This window comes from Amblyomma maculatum, chromosome 9 (assembly GCF_055883805.1).
Source record: "Amblyomma maculatum isolate TAMU_Amacu chromosome 9, ASM5588380v1, whole genome shotgun sequence".
Taxonomy (NCBI): Eukaryota; Metazoa; Arthropoda; class Arachnida; order Ixodida; family Ixodidae; genus Amblyomma; species Amblyomma maculatum.
The window spans coordinates 107,086,774-107,105,476 of NC_139352.1; the positions used below are offsets into that span (position 1 = coordinate 107,086,774).

At 47.6% G+C, this 18,703-nt stretch overlaps 1 non-coding gene across 1 annotated transcript; it reads left to right on the forward strand.

Annotated features, from left to right (window-relative positions):
• The first annotated feature begins 1,408 nt into the window (after positions 1-1,408).
• Positions 1,409-1,482, forward strand: TRNAS-GGA (transfer RNA serine (anticodon GGA)). Its single transcript has one exon. It is a non-coding gene; the product is annotated as a tRNA-Ser (tRNA).
• Positions 1,483-18,703: the final 17,221 nt, after the last annotated feature.

Genomic DNA, 18,703 nt, shown 5'->3' on the forward strand with positions numbered 1-18,703 from the left:
TGCTATAAAGATTCATAGTGCATAATATCGGATTCGGATTTCCGTGGTTTCAATACAGGAGTAAGGAACGGTAATATATTTAAAAAATTCAGAAGTACATAATTACGTTGCCAATATACTCTGATTAAGCTTAGTAGCGTTTATTTCACTGCTAAGCTCCACAACTTATCACTCTCCTTACGAAAAAAAAGATTATTTTCCCTTGGATACATCTTCGTCTCAGAGAAAATCAGCGACAGTGTAAAACATATCCTTAATGACTCATTCCACTGTTAAATGATGCGAACTTGAAATTTCAGTCTGCGCCCTTTGACAATAATAGCACGGTTAGTGAAGACCCGCGGAGCTGATTTTACGTTCCTTTTTTTCCTTTCCTTTCCCGGCTGTATTCACTTTGCTACGTGTATGAAATAGTCAGTTCGGCCTTTGCCAAGCCTCGGTGTCTTCCATTATTTTATCTGCATTACGTTAATTTATTCTATACAAATTTATTTCCGTGTTTCATGTGGCCTACCTGACCAAAATTAGCCTCTACAAGAATTAGCACCAAAATATCTACGCTACCGAAATTAATTTCCTACCTTCATCTCGAAAATATGCCCTACTTTACCTATTCATCTCCACGAAATAAACACCAGTTCAATACTGTTTCTCATTGCATTATCGGTTGCCAAGGGGATGGCAGAACCTTTCGCTACCACGTTTTGCTAAACTTTTATTCATACTGCGGTTTTCTCGAAGAGTGCACATAGAGGGCTGTGAAATGATAATTTTTGAAAACATGTAACTAATATAATATATAATTTCAAGGACGTAAAATCATACCTGATGCAGGCTGAAATCACAACATGACTTTTGCTTCATGCTGGAAAAACAAGGCAAATGGCGTCAAAACTTGACGCGCTGTAGAAAATGGGCGCATTCATAGTGGTCATGCCACTTAGGTGCGCCATGCATGTGTCGCTGCCATATAAAGAAAGCAAATAATAAGGGAGTAATTACTCATTGCATCCACCCAAGCGCTCCCACCCAAGCGCTCCCATCCACCCATATTTGACCAACACTATTCCTACTTCGAGTTATAGATCAATTCGCTCTCGCCCTACCATCTGATCTGCTGACCGTCCTAGTTAGCTCAGTGGGTAGAGCGACTGCCCCGGAAAGGCGGTGGTGCCGGGTTCGATTCCCGGATCAGGACGAATTTTTCTTTAACTACGAAGTTTCTGAGAAAGCTGTTAGCTTTCCTTTGTAGCCGTATGGCTGCGCTTGGGTGGATGCAATGAGTAATTACTCCCTTATTACAAATCTACTCCACCTTGGGGGATTCCCCTAAATATTTGACCAACACTATTCCTACTTCGAGTTATAGATCAATTCGCTCGCGCCCTACCATCTGATCTGCTGACCGTCCTGGTTAGCTCAGTGGGTAGAGCGACTGCCCCGGAAAGGCGGTGGTGCCGGGTTCGATTCCCGGATCAGGAAGAATTTTTCTTTAACTACGAAGTTTCTGAGAAAGCTGTATAGCTTTCCTTTGTAGCCGTATGACTGCGCTTGGGTGGATGCAATGAGTAATTACTCCCTTATTACAAATCTACTCCACCTTGGGGGATTCCCCTAAATATTTGACCAAAGAAAGCAAATGCTTACGACCTTGCGATTTGCGTTCCAAGTGAAGTATTTCAGCAAACTAGAGATGCACGTTGGAGGAGATTGGCGTCGCTACGGCTACCGTATATATCACGGTAATTATACTTTGCCACTTTAATTATAAGGTTTCGCTAATTTCTGGGAATCTAACATAATTATACGTAGACATTGTCTGGTAAGGTATTTCAATGATCATGAACTCGACCAGTGAAAGACGCCAGGAATATAAGTCTTGACATCAGCTTGTTCATCCGGCCTTTAGGGAATAATATCACACCGCATGGACTGAAATCCACTGATTTCGGACCGACGAATAGATATGCCACCACAGACAAATAATGCAGAGGGCTCAACAAAGTGTGGCAAAATAATGCCATGCTATATACAGCCGCTAGTTAAAGCAATTCATTGGCGATACAGGACAACAGCAGATGTAGTAGGCACTGAAAGTTTGTTTAGTGATCCCGCTGTTTAATGTGGTCGTGGAATCAACGCTACGTAGCTTATACCTAATCTGAAGCTGAATATATACACAAAAAGGAGACCAAAAATTTCGGCAATATGTTTTTCAGTGTGTACTGTTCTGTCTATTTTCGGAAGAAGGCCGCAGGCCTTGTCGTCTAAACAGACATATGTAGCAGAGGGCAAAGCACGTATACGGAACATTGAGAATGTTTTGTCGACATTCTTGCCAAAATAAATAATATATATTTTTGTGGATGAGCATGGCTAAACCTACAAAACTTGCTGGAGTACTCGTTTAAAATACTTTATCTTGGTTGTGTTTAGCAAACTAAAGTGCAATAACTTCAAGATAAAAGGTAAAGTACAGAATCAATGGTCTAGGCTTTACACTTGCAACCTGATCACCTGAATTTTCTGATTCACCCTTGAAATATTGCGTTCACACTAAAAATCTCTCAATAGGAATATCCTTGACGGAATTCAAGTCAGCGCTTCTGATGCGGTTATCTCTGGGAGGATGGTGAAACATAAGTGGGAAACAATGTGTACATGACGCAAGCCCCTAAAAGAAAGTCACGCCACAAGCAATTACATTGATCTGTTCAGGAAACTATATCGCGTTATGGCGTTCCTTCCAGTAAGGGAAAAAAACTTTATAGATGCCATGGCATTTTCGAAAAACCATATTATGTCCTTAAATGAATGTTAGAATGGTAGTCTCGGATGTCACTGCTATTGTACCAATTATAAAACGCCCCAATAGGTTTCTTTCGGCACAACACCTCGTTATATGTAGAGAATTGTCCATTCCTTGTCCTGTGCATCAAAGTAGTTTTTTCTTTTTTACCAGGGCTTTCTACGCAACGTTACTTCTTTTTGCGTCCTGTCCTCTTTTATTGGACAAATGGGAGTAAGAAGCAGAAATCTTCTGCCTTTCTATTCCCTTCCAATCTCTCTCCTTTGAACGGCATTGAGTAGGAGCAGATGCTTAGAGCTCCCTAGGGACGAAAGTAATCCCCCGGGCACTGGACCGGAGAATCAGGGAGGAATCTTCTTTGACTCCTCCGAGTTTGACCGCCTTGAAACCAGCATCCTTTGAGCGGTGCTTGTGGATGTTTGCGACATTTCGGTACTAAACGAAAGTAAAGGCAAGAAGCGGTAATCCCTAGAGTAGCAACCTGAAGGAAAAGCGTTATGTGCTAGCATCCGATCACTTCAAACCGTATTGCTCTAGCACTGGCCATGACCACTCCACGCATAGGAAACTCTCTTCAGCTCAAACTACTAAACAGGCAAGTTAAAGGAGGGGAGAAAAGAAGCCTGAGGAGGTTTGACTGGACATTTTCTGGCGTCAAGCGGAGGCATATTCTTCAGCGTGCACTGTGAAGGAGGACGAAATAATGCTTTATTTTCGTCTGAAGAGTTCTTTGAATTAGCCCTTTCTCCTCCTCCCAAACCTCGTGAGGTGGTCAAACACCATTGGCCTTCTGTGATTTTCAGCGAAAAGATAACGGCCCGCTCCATCCGTACTGGATCCTGCTGGCTTCCAATACAAACCATCATTAATTTGGAGTTCCGCATTTTCAGTTAATCTGGTGCGGTCGCTCAATATACGTGTGAGGCCGCGTTAGGGGTGAAGTTCGCAAATATATAGAGTACCTAAATTATTTAAAAAATGACCATGTCTGCAACTGTCTCGATATAAGATGTTGCCATTTTTGTAGTGATTTAATTGGACAGGTTAGCAGCATTTTCAGTAGTGAACGTCATGTTTTGAATGTCACCATGCGATACGTAGCTAAAAGCTGGTAGAGGATGCCTCCGCCCGGCTCACGAAATGTCGAGAATAGCTTTACGCATTTTACGCAGCCCTACTTCGTGGTTACAAGGAAGGTGCCGAGACTCACATACTCCTAATATGGCGATAGATTTGTTGATAATTGGAATTTGCATGGCCGGTTTGGGGATTTTGCCTTCATCAATGTTTTCAACTGCAATTTTGAAGCCGATAAGAGGATTGCTGCAGTAGTGTCATTTATAGCTAGGCCTATAGCTGTTTATACTGACTCCTCTCAGTGCATTCAACTAACTGTCGCCGGGTGTTAGCTTGGACATGGTTGTTTTTTACAGTGCTCTTAGGGAAGGCATAGGAATATGAATATTCCCCAGCCTCGACATGGCCGTGGAAGCTGAAAACGGTTATTTAGTTCTAGGCATCTACCGTTTATGTTCAGAGAGGACACGTACAAACGGAAGGGGGGGGGGGGAGGGGGGAGGGGAAGGAGCTACACCAAGATGAAAAGTTAACTGGTATAGGAAGTGCTCTCCTCACATCAAAGAAACCTGCGCTTGAAATTGCTTTTTTTTCAGAGATATCAATACAAGAATAAATGTAACAAGGCGCTCAGTTTTAACACACCGCTATTTATAAGAGGTGACCACGACCCCAACACAGCAGAATATAGAACTAGAACAAGACGTTAGGCTAATTCGTTTTTGAGAGAGCTGTAACATTTCGGAATCGTTTTCATTTTAACAAATTGTGCTAAATAACGAAGAGCTGTGTTCTTTCATATTTTAACCCCATCCTCTACTTAAACTGTTTTGAGCAAAGAGAGACGTCTCTTAAAAAAGAATAAAATAATTTTTTTTTTCAGAGATACTCCTGGTCCGGGTACCTCCGTACTAGTATCTGCGTTTGTACTGCCGTTGCACCTTCGTGTTATTTGTCGGTGGTTTCATATCTGAGAACACTTTCCAAGTCACATTTCAAAGGGATGCTGCGTAACAGCGTTTAACAGTTATCGAAGAAAACGGTATCTTGTAAAGGTCGAACTTGCCTTCTTGTACACATGGAAATAAAGATCAGTGGTAATGTAATCAATCGGGTTTTAAGGCACTGTGGTAGCTTCTTGTCTTTTTCGTGGCAGGTAAATCATGTGTAATGGTTGGACTGTCAGCTAGGGCCTACCCGTGATACATTAGTGGTGCGGGCCGAGTCCGGCTTTGGACTCCATCTTACATTATGTCAGCTAGGGCCCGCTTCACGGCTGTGGGTCGCATAGTAGCATATCCCATTTATTATATTCTTCTTACGAAATAATTTGTCCGTTTGAACCTGTTCGTTTATATATACAATTGGGATATCTTTCTCTCCTCGCGATACATTAGTGGTGCAGAAGGAGTTTGACTATACTCCAAAATTCTTTCTGTCAGCTAGGGGGAGCGTGGGGGATAAATTTGATTTGGTGAATTGCACGTAGTCCCCCGTTCTCACCGATTGATTGGGCCAAGATGATTACGGCTGTCAGGATTTGCTCAGTCGCAACAGCCAGCAGTCAGTGTGGGTGCAGCCGTGACCCATACTGAGAGGTGCGAAATCCCAGATGAGTTCTCAGCGTGCTCCCTTGGCCCTGTGAGCGAGCCATGCCCACTTTAGGTCCTTGCCGGCGCGGCGGCAGGTCCATGTGGGTCTGGATGGCGCGCGTGGAATCCGGTAAAAAAAAAAAAGAAATGTCAAGCCGATTTCCGAGTCGATAGTGTTCCCACTGACAAGGGAATGGCGGCGCTGCTGCGTAGTACGAGAGGAACTGCAGACCGCTGTTGTGGACGCTGGATCTAAATTTCCCCTTGTGCCAATTTGGTGTCTTCCAGTCGCAAACGCATTGGTTTTCGTTGGCGAAAAGAGGAGGTTCTCGCAGAGGCCTGACGGCTAGAGCGAGCCAAGCCTTGGCTTTAGAGAACTCGCTTTAGGCTCGAAACAGAGAAAAGGTTGGTGCTAAATAGCCAAATGAAAATATAGTTAAACCGAAACTTGAGAACAGACTGATTGTATACAGGCGTAGAAGCGCTTAGTACGGAAAGGTCATAGAGCACTGAGTGCCACTCCGCTAGGTGCCAGGAGGTAGTAGGAGCAAGGAGTAGTATTAAAACACCTAGTACTGTTTTGAATGCGACCGACACAAATAGGATTGCGGGAACGGCGCAGAAGCACCGAACCAAGAAGAGGTTAGTAGCCCGGTGATTAATGAGCCATGTGCAGCACACACAAAAGGGGGGGGGGGTCCATTTTTTGTATTATGTCACTTTTGGCACTAACAGCGAACAACTCCATAGCAAGGCTTGGAGTTCAAGATTGTTCCCCCTGGACGATATCCATCCCTAAGCAGTATCCATCCCTAAGTGGTAAGCAGTATATATGGCCAAACTGGGAGGTGCCTTAATGAAAGGCCCAGGGAGCACGCAAGAGATGTCAGGAACAATTCATGTAGCAAAATGATTGACCATGTTCGGAATTGCCGCAACTGCACTCCCACGCTCGAAAAAACGTCATTACTGCGCCGATGCAAGACACAACTTGGAAGAGAGATAACTGAGGCTAATGAAATAGAAAAATCGGGTAACTCCTTGTGTCAGCAATCCTTCAATGTTGCTCTCAAAAAAAGAAATCAGTTATCTTGCGCATAAGTAGAACTCGAAGCATGCATTCACTCGTGTGATGATGGGATCTGTGCTGATCTGATATGTATGTATGCGAAGCCTCTTCTTCCCTTCTTCTTGTTGATAAGAGCAGCTGCTGTATTTAAGCAAATGTTCCGTCAATAAAAACCTGAGTTGTTAGTAAGCGCTTGTCCTGTCTACCTCGTTCCTTTTGTGTCGTATTTTTTGCGCAAAAAACCCATAATGCTTAGGTACCAACTAGCCTGCCAAAGCATACTCGCAAGATATCCATCCCATATACTATGTTGGGCGAAAATCAAGGAAGAGTATCCACCAGTGTGCGTCACGGTCCAGCCTCGAACCGTTTGCCTAGTACTTTTTAGTATAAATAAAACACCTCACGACGGTGAAATTCACCTCTCTAGCATCTCGAGTAGGGTCAGGGTGGGAGAAGCTGGCTTTGGTGATGATTAACCCCAAAAGCGGCCTCACGTTAGGGGACCTGTCGCAGAGTTCTGAGGCCCGGTAAACGCCTTGCGGCGCTGGAATGCGCTTGGAGGCCGATGGCTTAACATTCAGCTAAATCGAATGCTCGCCATCCAAGCAGGTCCGAAAGGAAGCTTCGCTACATCAAAAGCACCATTTGGCCAATCGCATGTTGTCCCCATTTCCTCATAAGTCTCAGAATACATTCCTTTTAGCCAAATCCCTTTACCTTTTTCCACCTCCACTTTAGCTACTTCCCAAGGGAGATTAGGGCAGCCTCCCTGGCCTCGTTCCCCGACTGTGTGTCCCGGGAGAGATTTTATTAACCAATTTAAAAAACACGCTGTCCGGATGGACCTCTTTGTTTATATTTCGAATCGGCAGATATTTCTCTACCCGCGGTAGAGCAATGGTGCGGGAGACGTCTGTCTGTGGACTTCAAACAATTTCAGTTCCAAGGAGTACTACTTTGGCACTGTTGGGGTGCCGTGTCCATGTCGGCCTTTTTCTGGCGCTGCGGCAGGTACAGAGTTGGTCTGGAAGGGCCCGTGGAATCCGGTAAAATGAAATACCAAACCGGTCTCAGAGTACAGGACGAGGGAAAGCCCTTCCCGCTGCCAAAGGAGCGGCGGCGCTACTACGTACTACGAAAGGAACCGCAGCTCACTTCCTATGAATGCTGTATCTAAATTTCCCCTCATAGAAAAGAGGCATTACCCACCCGCAAACGCGTTGTTTTCCGTTGCCGTCTCATCAAAAACATGGACGATAGGGATGGAAACTATGTCTCTCGGCAAAGTATTCCGCAGCCCTAAACAGTGAATCACCAAAGCCAAGAAGCAATGCGGTCGTCACCTAGCCATGAAAAGTCTAGGGTGGCCACTTGCCAGCAAGTGGCCACCCTAGACTTAAAGTCTGGTGTCCGCATTAAGGAGACTGGAAGTAGAAATAAATTATTTTCTACCAATGTTTAGGAGTATTGGGACACTAAATTTTATATATATATATATATATATATATATATATATATATATATATATATATATATATATATATAAAATTTAGTGTCCCAATACACTAAATGTGTCCCAATATATATATATATATATATATATATATATATATATATATATATATATTAAATAGGCTGTCAGGAGGCTGGAGAAGGATGCAGAATAAGGAGAATAATTTTTTCTGGCACCAATAACCTCACCACAATAATGAATAATTGCTTTTCAACTTTTTGCTCTCAGTGATTTAGTGGAAAATACGTCAGGCAGGCTGCCATGAAAGGAACGTTGGCCCATTCTTTCGCTTACATCTGATTTTAAAGGAAGCTGGAACGGTTTTTAAATTCCACAAAATGTGGTGGTTGGTAGAAGGGCCTCTGATACGTGTGTCCGTTGCTTCTGGATTCGATCGGTAATAAAAGCCAAAATCGCTTGCTAAAAATACGCCCAGGTCACGCCCTCATCGCTGCTGTGAGAGCATGATGGGGGGGCGCCGAAAGTCGGTATAAGGAGGATGTGACGTCAAAATTGGTGTGCTGGCCGACCAGCCGCGCGATTTGCATGCTTGCTCGGCTCTATCCCGCGCTTTGTTGTTCGAGGATCAACGCAATCATTTGCCGGTGCCGTTTTGTTTCCCCAGATCGGTCGCTGTGTGCTAAAAATTCCGCGTGTTCAAAGATTCCACCAGGTCGACTAGCAGACACAGCGATTCCGGAATAGCGCGCCCTGCGTTTCGATAATTTCTGACAAGTGCACCTCTTTTTCTCTGTTGTAGTTTATACCTCGTTCGATGTTCGAAGAGTATTTTCCTCGTGTCATTGAAAAACAAACATTCTGTTTGAGTGCGTGAAGCGGCTAGTCACTATCTCGCGGCTTTCGGTTGTGTAAACATTGCTGGTCCAGGCGACATATGGTACTTAATAGTTTCCCAGAGGATAAGAAACTTGCAGCACAGTGAGTCTCTGTCACGGAAAGGAAAAGTTTTTATTTTTGAAATCATATTTGTTGTTGACTGATGATATTCGTGCCGATTATTATCATCTAATCTTGGCAGCGATGCGGCCGCATGTGATTCCAATTACAACAGCGCCAATGATGTTCGGGGCTGTTCTCGCATTCTTCTCGCTCCTAATGAGGCTAATACCATGGTTGCACAGGTGAGTTCGCCGTCTTTACCCTGTTGTTACGCTCTTTTTACTGTTGTTACACAGCTCCCCGTGGTTCTCGATTACGGCAACCATTCCCATTTAGGTACAGCAAACAAAATGCATAATGCGGTGATCGGCAGAACTACTCTGCGTTTACAATAGTCATTTATAGCCTAGTGTCTAGAATGCCATTAGGATCGCGTGACAACATCGCGCTCAAGTATCGTCTGAAGGCAGCAGCCTCGCCGGTGGCGCCTACCTCAAGCTGTCCGTGGGTCCTTCGCGCTAGCGTTGAAAAGCGTGCTAAGATTCATTGTTGTCCTAAATAATAAGCCAGCGGATAAAAGAATGTCTGAAATGGGCGTTTGTAGAGGATAGCTCACCCTTATCGAGGTATTGGTAGGAGTGATAGATAACTGCGATGGAAGAAAATTTCTCTTCACATCTGCGTAGCAGCAGCTGCCGGTGCTTCGTGGCTCATGCTATAGTCACTTCACTTTATTGTCTTATCATCCCGCGTGAGACGCGTCAACGGAGCGGCCATGCGCAAAACGTTTTCAATAAACCTGCGCTAATAGGCTAAAGGCCCAAGAGACGGCTAGCTGTATTCTTGTCGGACGGAGTGCGGAATTTGGTTACGGCTTATGTTTTAGCAGGATAGGGCCGAACACCTCGATCGCTGACGACGTGTCCCAAGAACAGGAACTCTTCATAACCAAAGTGACACATGTATGCTTTTAACGTGAGGCCGGCAGACCTGATAGCCCGTAGCACAGTGGAGAGACATTGGAGGTGTTTCTCGAACTTTGGCGAAAACACAACAACGCCGTCCAGGTAGACTACCCACATCTGCCATTTAGGACCAGATAGAACTGCGTTCATCAGTCGCTGAAATGTCGCTGGGGCAGAGCACAATGCGAAAGGTACGACCTTGAATTCATAAAGTCCATCGGGCGTGACAAACGCTGTCTTCTCGCGATCACGTTCATCGACTTCGATCTGCAAGTAACCGCTCTTAAAATCAAGCGATGAAAAGTAGCGCGCCTGGCACAGCTGGTCTAATGAGTCATCAATGCGTGGCAGCGTGTAGACGTCTTTTTTTCTGACCTGATTAGGCTTACAATAGTTCACAGAGAACCTTAAACTTCCGTCTTTCTTCTTAACGAGAACAACATTGGAAGCCCAGAGACTCCTCGATGGTTGTATGACACCGTCATTTAACATCTCGTCTACCTGTTGAGCAATGACTTCGCGTTCCTGCGATGACACTCGACAAGGGTTCTGTCGGATTAGTCGGGTGCGGTCGTCGGTTATTATGCTGTTCTGGTCAGGGACGTCTGTTTAACCGCGGAGGCTGGCAAGAAGCAGTCTTGAAAGTGAAAGAGTATCCCGACGAGTCTGCGCTTCTCTGCCTTTGATAGAGCGGGATTCACATCAAGGTCGAAGTTGGGCATTTAGCTCGCAGACGTGTTGATCTCAAGAGCAAAGCAGTCGTGAGCTGCTTCTGTGACACCTTCAAAGTAGGCTACCGTGGTGCCTTCAGCGATGCGTTAGCGTTTGTTCCCGAAGTTCGTTATCAGCACGTGCACTAGACCGTTGGTCAGATGAACTATACCGCATGCAACACAGACGCCCTGATGTAGCAGAAGCTCTGAGTTTGTTCGGCAACACCGGAAGAACAGGACCGGCCGTTGCACCTGACTGTGACGAGAGCAGACGAACGAGGCGGCATGGATACATCCGTGTCAACGATGCGTAAAGGTGCGTGGTGTCATTCGGAGTCAGCGGTCGTCGTTTCAGGCGTCGAAAACCTGACAGTATGGCGATGAATAATCATAATGGCCCCATGCTCACGTAAAACGTCCACACCGAGTGTGAGGTCCTTGCAGCAGTGCGGCAGGATAACAAGAACGGATACAAAGGCTGAATCGGCGATGGTTGCTCGGGCAGTGCACCGTCCGATTGGTGTTGTAAGGTGACCGCCAGCATTACGAATTTGCGGCCCCAGCCGTTCACTTTTCATCTTGGAGAGCCGATCCGCGAAATTCTTGCTTATTATTGAAAAGTCTGCTCCGGCGTCTAACAAAGCGGTCACTGGGTGCCCGTCAACAAGAACGGAAAGGTCGGCGCAAACAACGTGATCGGCTTGAGGTGGATTCGGAATTTCAGGTTCATGCGGCGGCGGCGCCATCGTAGTCAGAGCATTGGGCTGAGTAGTTAGGGAGGCGGTTTCGGGACATCGATTCCGTTCACAGGCAACTTGCCCCCCTAAAGTCCCCGCTTTCAGATTCCCCGTCGTGGGCTTGGCTACCGGAGCCTCGGCGCATCAGTAAAATTACGGCGGCTGGGTGACGAGTAGCGCGCGGGAGAAGGCAACTGTGTACGGTCGTTGGAAGATATTGCGCGGGTTGCTAAATATTATTCGACTTCTAGAGGGCATTCGTCGACCTGGGGACGCGGGGAATCACGCGAAAAGCCCCAAAGACTAAGCTCACGGTATGGGCAACGACATTACAAGTGGCTGTGTTCTCCGCAGTGGTAGCACAGCGGCCGTTGGCGAGGAGTGCGCCAGATGTCTGCCTTCCGAACCGGTGGCTGCATCACGGGGCTCTGCTGGGATGGCGGGTGGTCGGAATGCTGATAGAATAGTGTCTGAGGAGTGGATGACAGCTGTAATTCGAAAAGAAGGTGTTGCGCGGGAGGCACTGCAGGCCGACGAAGAGCCGCTGCGTAGCTGATAGAACGTGGCTCCGTGTCACGAAATCGGCGCCCATTTTTATCAAGCCGGCACGGCGCGAGGCCCGCGCGGCGTCGCGTGGAAAGCATGTAGAGAAAAGCCCCCTTCCCCGCGCTGGAGGCGCGTAGCTTTGTACGCGTTGTTGTCACCCTCTTTCCCCTTGCCCGGGGAAGACGGTGGTTCATCGGCCTGGAATGCGCCAGAAAAATCGAGCATCTTCTATGGGACCTAGCCAATGACGACGCGCGGCTCGACGGGAGGAGAAGAGGGAGCTATAACCAGCGAAGCTATGTGTGTGTGCGCGCTAGTTTTGGCGCGTGCTAACAAACAGACGCGGCGCGCCCTATTTAAAGCGACCGCGCCGCTTGTTGAGTCAGTCAGTCAGTTAGTCAGTTCAAGTGTTTTGCGACGTGCTCGCCTGTGCTACGGCTGGACTCCCGGGGATCACCCGCTGCTGGCAAGCCCACGGACTTTCAAGGGAGCGGCGCTCGTCTCGTATGGCGGCCACATCGTGACTCTTGAGGTGTCGGACTGCAACAGTGCCCGGTGAACAATTTGGTGTTTGTTTATGTAACTCTCTCGTGTTGATCTGTTGTAAAGCCTGTGTTATTGAATAATTCTGTAGTTGCATGCTTAGCGTTTGTGTTCTGTGAACCTCTCGTCTGTTGTATTTCAAGTGATCCTGTGTGTTCCTTTGTATCGTCTCTTGCTGTGTATAAATTGTGTTTTGTTTGTTACTTCTGACTCCGATCCTTACTCTGGTTTCAACCGGCGACAGCTGGGCACCAAACGGCCACCCCCTTCTGTCACTACTAGGTAGTTGGATTCCGGCTGAGCTTGCCACGCAAGTCGAGGGCATCTCCTTCGCGACCGGAACAGCTACCCCCACTCACTCTAAGGGTGTCTGCGAGTGTGCGCACCGTTAAGGGCGCATCGTTAATAATACCCCCTTAATTATTAACGGGTGACAATTAATCTGGCGTCCGCGACAGGACGTTTGGTGCACTCAAGCTCAGAGGACGGTGAACGAGTTGGAAGAGTTTACGAAGAGGTCTTAAACAGTGTAGCAGCAGAGCGGTAGCGAGAGGTAGTGCCGCGCGGAAGCGTTTAGGCGAAGTTCGCTAAGCAGTGTTTAGGCTGCACCCAGACGGTTCGCGCTTCAGATATGAATCTGAAAGAGTTGGTGGAGACTGGCACCCAGCTGGGGTTGTCCGGTGCCGAACTGCGCAAATGGGTTAGCCAGAGAGAAAAAGAAGAAAGAGAGAGAGAAGAAAAGGAACGAGAGAGGGTTCGAAAGGAAGCCGAGGAGGAAAGAGAGAAGGCTCGAAAGGAGCGGGAAGAGGAATTTCAGCGAGAAAAGGAATTACTGACTATGAAACTTCGGCTCCAAAACACAGGGAACAACAACGGTTTAGCTGAAGCGCATAGCTCCAGTGAAGGACATAGCAGCTTGCGGATAGACGCAAGTAAATTGATTCCGAAGTACGATGAGAGAAGAGGCGATCTCGACGCGTTCCTCTTGCGTTTCGAAAGGGTCGCCATAAATGCAAATTGGACAGACGGTGAATGTGCTACCATCTTGAGCACTTGCCTTAGCGGCGAAGCATTAAGCGTGTTTGGAAGACTTCCTCCTGAGGATGCAGGCAGTTATAACAAAGTGAAAGCTGCATTACTTAAAAGGTTTAGATTTACGACAGATGGGTTTCGTGAGAAGTTCAGGACTGGAAAACCTATTTACGGTGAAACGGCAACACAGTATGTTGCGCGACTGAGTCATTATTTCGACCGCTGGACTGAACTCTCAAAAATTAAACTTGAGTATGGCGCACTTCGCGAACTCCTAATTAAGGAACAATTTCTGAGTAGCTGTCACCCTGGTTTGTCGCTTTATTTAAAAGAAAGAAAGGCACATACATTGGATGAAATGATGGAGCTCGCAGACCAGTATTTGGAAGCCCAGGGAGGCGAGAATTTGAGCAAAATTGTAAATTTGGAAACCCCTCGAAAGACCGAATTCGACAGACACAACCTATTGTAAAGTCACCCCCGAGGTGCTATCTCTGCGGACAACTAGGCCACATCGCACCTAACTGCCGTAAACTCGTAACCAACAATCCATCCTCGTGTTGGAAATGCGGACAGAAGGGCCACAAAGCAATGTCGTGTCCCGACGTTGACAAGGCAGCTCCGCAGGCGGCATGCGCGAGGACTCCGTCAGAGTCGGAATATCGCCTAGAGGAAGAAGATGCCGATGGCTTTGTTGAGCTGAAGAACGGCAGGAAGGTCCGCGTGGTGCACGACCTAGAGGAGGAGGAAGCAGAGAAGGTGGTTAATCGGAAGGACAAGAAAATCCGGGTGGTGAACGCCGTAGTACATGCACAACCTGGATCTGCGGTGAATCAGATGCCGGTTTCGAGGGGAAAGATAAAAGGAAAATCAGTTTCTGTGCTACGAGATACAGGTAGCAGTGCCGTAATCGTTCGACGCAGTTTGATTCATGAGAATGATCTAACTGGCGAGAAATGCCCTGTAAGGCTAATTGACGGCTCAATTCAATTACTCCTTGAGGCAAAATTGGAAGTGCACACGCCATACTATTCTGGAAAACTGACAGCCCTGTGCATGGAGCGCCCCATTTATGATTTGGTGTTGGGAAATATCAAGGGCGCAACATTTCCCGAGGATCCTGATCAAGGTCCTGCGCCTGTGCGCTGCAAGGAATCTAAAAAGAAAAAGGCAAGGCGAGGAAAGCAAGGCCATGAGAAGCCGGAAGAAAAGCCTCGAGACAAGAATAAGCAAATGGAAGCACCTCAGGAGGAAACCGAAAAGAAAGAGACAACACGGGAAATAAAGTCAGCAATGCCTAGGCCTTTGTTGATGCAGGTAGCCCAAGTGTTTGTCCTACTTATGGGGGCGTTACTTGGGATATTTCACCTTCAGCGGAAGGGATACCGGTACCTAGGAAGGAACACTATTACAGTGATTCTTTTTGTTGGTCTGTGCGCGTTGGCACAGGTTCCCGTGTATTCGTCGGCGCTACTGGTTGTAGGGGCAATTATCGGCACACATTGGTTGTGTGATTTGCAAGAGGATAAGTCATGCCTCTGGGAATTTTCAGTAGCCCGATCGGGGAACATAGAAGTGTCTTAAATGCGAGAGCCTAGAGCGAAGGCAGAATCTCTGGCGGACAGAAGCGTGTCACGCACTGATCGCGGGCTGTAATTACGCTCAGAATTTAGGTTCGTGCGCTTCGCATTTGAAAAGCGGTGTGTGGTTGATTCTTTTGTGTATCTGACAACAGCGTGGTGCTCTGTCTGTGAACATCATGACATTGATGTATGAATTTTGTAATATGTTATTACAGTTTGTGAAATTTGTGCAATGTGTGTGATGTGGACATTTGCCCCATATATTTGTGAGCGCATGCATGTGCGCGCGATGTTCGTGGTTGTTGTGAATATTGTGGGACAATATTCTTTAAGGGAGGGGCAGTGTCACGAAATCGGCGCCCATTTTTATCAAGCCGGCACGGCGCGAGGCCCGCGCGGCGTCGCGTGGAAAGCATGTAGAGAAAAGCCCCCTTCCCCGCGCGGGAGAGCGCGTAGCTTTGTACGCGTTGTTGTCACCCTCTTTCCCTTTGCCCGGGGAAGACGGTGGTTCATCGGCCTGGAATGCGCCAGAAAAATCGAGCATCTTCTATGGGACCTAGCCAATGACGACGCGCGGCTCGACGGGAGGAGAAGAGGGAGCTATAACCAGCGAAGCTATGTGTGTGTGCGCGCTAGTTTTGGCGCGTGCTAACAAACAGACGCGGCGCGCCCTAATTAAAGCGACCGCGCCGCTTGTTGAGTCAGTCAGTCAGTCACTCAGTTCAAGTGTTTTGCGACGTGCTCGCCTGTGCTACGGCTGGACTCCCGGGGATCACCCGCTGCTGGCAAGCCCACGGACTTTCAAGGGAGCGGCGCTCGTCTCGTATGGCGGCCACATCGTGACTCTTGAGGCGTCGGACTGCAACAGTGCCCGGTGAACAATTTGGTGTTTGTTTATGTAACTCTCTCGTGTTGATCTGTTGTAAAGCCTGTGTTATTGAATAATTCTGTAGTTGCATGCTTAGCGTTTGTGTTCTGTGAACCTCTCGTCTGTTGTATTTCAAGTGATCCTGTGTGTTCCTTTGTATCGTCTCTTGCTGTGTATAAATTGTGTTTTGTTTGTTACTTCTGACTCCGATCCTTACTCTGGTTTCAACCGGCGACAGCTGGGCACCAAACGGCCACCCCCTTCTGTCACTACTAGGTAGTTGGATTCCGGCTGAGCTTGCCACGCAAGTCGAGGGCATCTCCTTCGCGACCGGAACAGCTACCCCCACTCACTCTAAGGGTGTCTGGGAGTGTGCGCACCGTTAAGGGCGCATCGTTAATAATACCCCTCTAATTATTAACGGGTGACACTCCGACAGCGACTCAGGTGGTGAACATTTTTGACGGATTTCTTCGCGCACGGCTTCAGTGACAGCAGCGGCAGTCGGATTAGGCGATCCAAGATTGAACTTGAGGAGCTCCTCGAGAACTACCTCGCGGATCAGTGGCCACACTCCTGAAAGATTGACCACAGGCAGACTCAGTGCGCCGGCATCGTTGCTGCATAGCTCGCTCAATGAGGGTAGCTTCATTGATGTAGTCCAGGACGGTTTGAGGTGGACCGCGAAATAGACCAGTCAAGAGGGGTTCTTTTACGCCCTGCATCAGGTGGCCCAACTTCTCTGATTCCGTCATGTCGGGATCAGCCTGCCGACAAAGACAGGTCACGTACTCAGCGAACATGGCGACGCTTTCCTTGAGCAGTTGTACACGAGCTTCTAGGAGGGGGCGTGCGCGATCACGCAGTCGTGGCTGGCAAAAGTATTCCGCAGAGGCTGGCGAAAGGAATCCCAGCTTTGAAGACTGGCCTCCCTATTCTCAAATCCCGTTTTAGCGCAGTCCTTAAGTGCGAAATACATATTGTGAAGCTTCTGACCACAGCTCCACTGATAGAATTGAGCCACTCGCTTGAACTGGTCGATCCAGCCGTCGACGTCTTTCCCAGTACCACCATGTAAACTCGGGGCACACGAGGCTTCTGAAGCAGCAAATGATGTCGACTTGACTAGATCATTGCAGAAATCTTTAGTTCTTGGTAGGATGGCACCGGTTCAAGTAGAGGAGCAAAGTTCTTCGCCTGGCCCCGGAGGCGACGGCTGCAGCGATGAACAGGAGTACACAAGAGCGGAAGCCGGTCGAGCCTCAATAAGCGGCAGCGAGAAGCCTGAGAAATGGAGTTCAAGGCCGTGCCTCCACCAATGTCACGTAGTCATTTAGGCCCGTAACCAGAAGGTTGGTTTTAAGGGGGGGTTGATCCAACAGGCACAGGAGAGCAGATCCAGAGCACCCAGAGACGGTCAGCACCAAAATTCAGCCTTTCTAATCGAACGACAAGGGGCCACTTCTTCAAGTCAGCGCACGAGACTCGCAATGAGCAGTCGCCTAGCGGCTTCTGTGGCACACGCTACAGTGTCATCCGCATACATGCAAACATTTTACCCCTCGACTTAGTTTACCTGGGCGGCCCCTCATCGCCACGTTGAATTGAAAATGCCATAGCAGTGAGCCCTGCGGCGTGCTTCTCCTTCCTAACTCTTTAGTAATAGATTCTGACGTTTTAAGTATAATTCAGGGTTTTCTTCCCCATAAAGAGTCTTTTATGTACTTCTGCGTTCACTCTCCTACTCCGAGCGAGTCGAAGGCCTTGGGGATGTCTAGACCCAGGAATAGTTTGGTGTCTTTCGATCGCAAGTCTATCATATAGTTTTAGTCGGAGCATTACATCCTGCGTGGACAAGTGTGGTCGAAAACCAACCACCTCTGCGGCCATAGATTGTTTTGCTCCATGAAGCACGTTAATCATGTCTGGACTACGTGCTCCAGCCACTTCCCAACGCATGAGGGTACAGAAAATTGGTCTCAAATTTTCCAGTTGCGAGGGTTTGTGCGGTTTGGTATTAATATTATGTTTGCCGTTTTCTATTGATCTGACAACTGGTTCGTTTCGCAAAATATTCCCCTGAATTCTGTTAAAAGACTAATGGTACGTGTCACGTCCAGATTCCTTAGCATATCGTTGGTGATCGTATGTGGGCCCGGGGTTAATTTAGTTTTTAGTCTGACAATTTCTGCCCTCACCTCTGGCTTCATGATGGGGGCGTCAAGCGTCTCGTTGAACCGGCGTTGGGCGCCGCACAGTAGCATGGGGGAGACGGGGGGACGCTGGTTGTCCTCAAAGTACGTTTTTACTAACTTATTCATACACGCCGCGTCGTCTCCTTCGATGGCGGGCCTGACTTTTGCCAGTCTTACTCCAGAATGAGGTTTTGGTTTTGTTTGGTCCAGCAGATGCCGGTGCATGCCTCACGTGTTGGCGAGATTCATGCCTCCCTCCATTTCGTCGCATTTGCTGAACAATGTTTGTTGGCACAAATTTGATCGCGTAGCTTTTAATCTGCTTATTATGCCTGGTGATCCGTCTTCTAAGATTCTTGTTCGACTTTCGCTCTTTCAGCCTGCGTTCCACATTTTGTTCAGCGTCCCACATGTGGAGCAATCGTCTATCCGCTTTACCAGGTGCATCGTCTCTTACCAGCGTCTGTGTAACCTCCCCAACGTGGCATTTCGTGGCGTTTGAGTGCTTTCGTCCATTCCTCAATGTTCGCAATTCGTTCTAATTGCGTGGTTGCCGTG